This window comes from Callospermophilus lateralis, chromosome 11 (genome assembly GCF_048772815.1).
Source record: "Callospermophilus lateralis isolate mCalLat2 chromosome 11, mCalLat2.hap1, whole genome shotgun sequence".
NCBI lineage: Eukaryota > Metazoa > Chordata > Mammalia > Rodentia > Sciuridae > Callospermophilus > Callospermophilus lateralis.
The window spans coordinates 122,720,504-122,726,562 of NC_135315.1; positions in this window are offsets into that span (position 1 = coordinate 122,720,504).

Sequence of the window (6,059 nt, forward strand, 5' to 3'; positions counted from 1 at the left end):
CTTGGTTTAATGCCTGTCATGCCTTGGGAGTAAGCTTTCAAGGGGAGGAGGGGTGGGAATCACCTCTCAAAATAACATTAAGGGCAAAAGTACACAAGTGGGTAATTTTAAATATGGTCTTAGCCATTGAATATCCCCCAGTAATTTTTGAAAATCATTAAGGGTGTGAAGATGGTCCACATATAGTTGTATTTTAGGAATTTGGATCTGATTATCTTGAAGTTTAAGGCCCAAATAGATATAAGGGTCCTGTGTTTGAACCTTATCAGGAGCCAGGAGCTATCTGTAGTCCCAAGGTAGTGAGGGCTTTGTAAAGGTCCAAGTAACAATTATTACGGTCATGGTTATTAGTTGTAGCAATTAACATATCATCCATATAGTGTAAAATATAAATTTGTGGCCATCGCTCTCTCACAGGGTCTACTGCCTGAGCGACATAATTTTGGCAAAGACTAGGGTTGTTGGCCATACCTTGGGGAAAAACCTTCCATTGAAATCTCTGCATAGAGCCCTGAAAATTAATGCGAGATAGACTAAAGGCAAAATAGTGTCTATCCTCAGGATGTAAAGGAATGGTAAGAAAAAGCAATCTTTTAAGTCAATAAGCATTTTACAATAATTTTTGGGAATAGCCACTGGTGTGGGAATGCCTGCCTGTAGTGCTCCCATCGGGTGCATAACTTTATTAATGGCATGCAAATCTTGTAAAAGGCGCCATTTGCCTGATTTTTTCTTGATAACAAAAATAGGAGTATTCCGTGGTGAGGTTGAGGGCTCTACATGGCCGGCTGCTAGCTGTTCCTGCACTAACATGGAGGCAGCCTCCAATTTTTCTTGGGTAAGGGGCCACTGATCCACCCACACAGGAGTCTGAGTCTCCCAAATAATCTTATCTGCATGGGGTAAAGGAGGGTCCAGGACCGACACTAAAAATCAGAATACCCAGTCCATATGTATTTGTTTTTTGTATGGGTTGTATGGGCTCAACCAGTCCTTGTCTCAGTCTCCCAAGGCCTGTACCAGGAAAAAAATTTATACGAAGCATTTGATGAGTCACCATGGAATTGGGACTGGCAAGGATAACTTCCATTTGACTCAAAATATCTTGGCCCCATAGGTTAACAGGGAGGTCAGGAACAACGAAAGGAGTGACAATTCCCTTATTACCCTCTTTATCAGTCCAGCTAAGTGCCCTAGAGCTGATCAGAGGATTTTTTGACTGTCCTATCCCTTTAAGGTCAGTCAAGGATGGGGTGAGGGGCCAACCTGATGGCCAGTGTTTTTGAGAAATAACTGTGGCATCAGCGCCAGTATCTAGGATTCCTTGGAATTCCTTTCCTTCATTATGTAGGGTAAGGGTGGGTCTATTGTGAGAAATGGGCTGAACTCAATACACATCAGAGGACCCCAAGGAGGCAGTCCCCCGCGGTAGGGTTTGGGCAGTGGAAGTGCCTCAAGAATCTAAGGGAAAGAGTATTAATTGTGCAAGTCTTGTTCTTGCTGAGATGGCCGCAACTCCATTGATAGCTGTAGCCAGTATTTTTATTTCTCCAGTGAAATAATTATCAATAATGCCAGCGAAGACCTGAACACCTTGTAAGGTAGTAGAGGCTATTCCAAGAATAAGGGCACACATATGAGATGGAGGGGGACCCATAATCCCAGTGGGTATTATTTGGGGCCCTCGCATGGAGTCTAGTATTGTATCGGTGGTGGCACAGAGTTCCAATCCTGTGCTGCCTGGGGTGGCTCATTGGAGGGAGGCAATCGTGGAGAAGGATTTTGAGGTAGGTTGGGAGTTTGGGAGGGAAAAAAACCTTATTGCCCCTGGGTTTGTCCTGGGGGAGGTCGGGGCCAGGGGCTGGCCCCGAAGGGATTTTCCCAAGAAGCGGGAAGAAATAGGCCGTCCAAGGGCATTTGTCTTAGATCTTCACTCATTGGCCCAGTGATACCTTTACCACATCTAGGGCAAAGGGTGTCTGGGGGTGGTTTAGCCCCAGTTTGAGGAGACACTATCCCTAGGCTTTGTTTGCCTGTCAGACACTTGCATGCAAAATGGCCAGGTTGTTTACAAGTAAAGCAAGTACATGAGCCAGGATTGCGAAAGGCCTTGGTAAAGGTGGCACCTAAGGCAAGACCCATGGCATGAGCTTCACCCACCCCGGCACAGAGTCTAATAAAGTCAGAAAGTTCCCCTTTATCCTTATGTGGTCAAAGAACATCCTGACATGCCGGGTTGGCGTTTTCAAAGGCAAGATGTTTTACAAATGTACTTTCGCTTTTGCTTGGTCCAAGTAGGCATTCCGCAGCTAGGTTGAGCTAGGCAAAAATGTCGCTTTAAGGCTCGTCAGGCCCTTGTCAAATTTTTGCCAGGGAAGTGGTAGCTGAGTCCTTTTGAGTGAGGCGTCTCCAAGCATGTAAGCCAGCCATATGAATTTGCGCCAAAAGTCCAGCAGGGAAACGTGCCTGTTTAGGGTTAGTGTCAAAAGGCGCTTTGCCAACTAGCTTTACATAAGTCCAGGATTTAAAGGAGGCCTTAGTTAAACTTTTTTGAGCAGTTTCCCGACAGTGCTCTTTGAAATCTGCATTCCATAACAGGAAGTCTCCGGCATTGAGGGTAGCTCGGGCTAAAAATTTTCAATCATTAGGAGTAAGCCATTGTGCGCTATGGCTTTCTAATAAGGCCAACGTATAAAGTGCAGTGGGGCCATAGTGAACACAAGCCTTTTTAAGTTTTTCAAGAAAATACAGGCTTATTTTTTTGTAGGCACTCTGGGTTCCTTCCTGCCTAGGGGTGAACTCCTCATCCTTTGAGTCTTCATCTTCCTCTTGTCCTTCCCCCGCTTCCTCCCCTTGATCTGTTTCCCCCACTTCCTCCTCTTGATCCTCCTCTAAGTCTTTGTCCTCAGTCTGGGCTGGCTTATCTATCTGACTGTGGAGTACTGGGAAGGTGAGAACAGTCTGATGGCGTGGCTTAGCCTTTGTATTAGATCACCTTGGGCCAGCTTGTGTTGACTCCGTGCCTAAGGCTAATGAGCAGAGATTAAAGTCAAAGGATCTTAATTCTTTTAAAAGTTGGATATGTTCCCGTCTATGTTGGAGAGACTCTCACAAGGGAGCCAGGTTAGGCAAGGGAAGTGGGGAAAAAATATCTGAGGGGGCAGTTAGACCCTGAAGGGCCAGAGCACAAAAGGCAGGAGTGATATAGGTGGGAGGTGAATTTGTAAGTGCTATAGGCTGTGGTGGGGTCCTGAGAGGTGGTGGGTCTTCTGAATGGTAGCGAACTGCTTCATTCTCCAAGGTAGCCTCCTACCCAAGGGTCAATGTATCTCCGGGATTTACAACTGGATAAAGGTGGTTGGCAAACTTTGTAGCCTTATTCATTAGGGTAGGATTTTGAGGGGGGCCAGGAAGGTTCCCAGAGTCCTGGGGAGACTGAGAAGGATCTATGTCCATACTAACTGAAGGGCATGGCGAGGGGGGACAAGAGGGACGAGAAGTCTTTTGCATAGCCTCTTCCCCAATCCTGACAAGTTTTAAGGTACCGTTTTCAAAGGATGAACTTTTAAGAATTTCATTAATTAAGTTCCAATAAGAAAAGGTTGGAACAGGCACCTTTTCTGGGCCAAAGGATTCATAATAATCTTTCAAACAGTTTCCTACACTAAGCATCTTTTACCATCAATGGTCCCTTCAAGGAGAAACCATGGACACAATTCTCCTATGTATGAAAAGAATAATTTTAAGTCCTTTTTCTTAACACGTGCCCCCCGTGTTTTGAGGGCCTCCCTTAAGGAGGCCTGACAAAAACAAATCATGTAACGAGACTGCTTGTGCCATGGTGGGTCACTCACCGTGCATCGTCCCCACTTTCCTCCTGGATCTGTCTCTTGGTGGTATCTGCTGAGGGGATCACGAGCTCCACTTGGCCAATTCTCCATGGAGGACGGTGTTCCCCCTCAGTCAAAGGCTCGAGGCCCAGTTGTTGGGCGCCAAATTTCCCGGCAGGCAGGACATCAACGAGGGCAGCGAACCTAGGCAGGGAGGAATGAAGGGACAAGAGACACAAGGGATGATAGCAAGACAGGAGTTCTGATTAAGCTGAAAATTTTTTTTGTTCACACAGAGGTATTTATATGCTGGGGATGGGGAAGCTCTCTTATCAGCAGTTGCTGGATATAGGTTGTAAAACTGCCAGCTGCAGGATGTCTGCACAAGGTGAGACAACCACTGGATGATTCAGGGAGATAGATGGCCGCAGGATGTCTCCCAGGCAGGATGTTTCCCAGGGGGCTGTTTCTTGTAAATGTCAGGCTATTCTTTGAAGGAGAATTTCCTTCTAGCCCCTGACACCACAGTAAGACCAAGAACAATTACGGCATATGTTGATAAAATACAAAAATGTAGCCCATGGCTTTTTAAAGAGGAGTTATTAAGTATATCAATGGGACCATCATGGTATCCTGTAGAAGAATTTTTCTTCAACAAGAAAGAGATGGTCCCATTGATATGTTTGAAAAAACCAAGATCTTAGACAAGTGTAGTAAATATCTGATTAATTTACAAAGCTAAAGTGTTAAAATATCAACCACTAAATATAAAATCAAGTACTCTTTACTTATTAAGATCCATAAGGTAATATATTTAAACATTATGTGTGTTTTCATAAATTGGTAAATGCAAAAATGTTTAATATTGCTTTGTGTCTGTGTCTTTGCTACAACAAGGTTACTAAGAGTTAAGATTCTATCACGTGTAATTTATATACAAAGAGTATAAGAAGTTTCAGTTGGGTTTCAATTATAGTATTATAGTACCATAAAAAAACATGAAAGTATTTCATCTAATTAAGGTGGAGTAATTTGTCTAAATTAGAAATTTTATAAGAGTTGTTTCAAAATGTGAAAATATAAAAAGGGTTAATGACTAGAAAAGAGATATTAAAAGATTCAAGATGTGGAAATATATTTTAATATGTAAGGTTAAAAGAAAAAGAAATGTTTCTAGATGAGATAATCTCTGTGTGGTAAAGTAAAAAGTTGTAAAATGCCATTTTAAAAGATTTTGAGGAAACTAGACTTACTTTAAAAGCTTGTGAAAGGAAAAAAGAAGAAAAACGTATTTGTACATGACAGATTGAGACAATGCTTCTTAATGGAGTAAAAAAAAAAAAAGCCTTTAGTTGAAGGGCAGCCATGTAAACTAACATTAAAGCTTATGGGAAGAAAATAGGATAAAATGGGAAGATAATACAATAAAATATACTTAGATAAAGAAGATTAAAAATTTGAAGTGAAAAACTTTAAAGACAGAAGTATAGAAAGTTAAAAAGAAAAAAAAAGATAGAAAAGATGTAGGAAGATAAAAAAGTTGTAGGAAGACAAGAATTTTAAACCCACAAAATAGGAAACAAATGAAAACTAGGAGGAAAAAAGCAAGAAAGGGTGAATGTACAAACCTTAAAAAAAAAACTAGAAGATAGAAATAAGATAGAAAATGGTTGAAAATGTCAAGTAAAGGTATTTCAGATAGAAAATTCAAAAAGCTAAGACAACTATTAGATACAGACATTAAAGATAGAAAAAGTAGAAGAGAGAATTTTAAAGTCAAATATTGGATAAAATAGAACAAGGAAATTATTAGGAATTTTTTTCTAAAAGCCCATCAACTTTAATTTCTGGTGGTGCATAAATTAGAAGTCTCAGATGAGGGTGTTAAATTTTATAGACAAGAGCCAATTTAGAAAACATTAAACTAGAAGCAAATTGGTTTAAAACCCACATCAAAAAATTAAAAGGACTAAAGTAATTCTAAAAACTAAGGCAAAATGCTTTTGGAAGACTTGAATTTAAAAGGATCTTTAAATTTCCAAAGGATGCATATAGGATATTTTGGCACATCATCCCTAAAGAAAAATTAGTTAATGTTTTACTTAACAGAAATCTCATACAATCCACAGGGACAAAAAATAGTTGAAAGAGCTCATCAAACTATTAAAATGTACTTATTAAAGCAAAAAGAGGGAATTGGAAAGGGGTATATATCCCCCAAAGATAAAC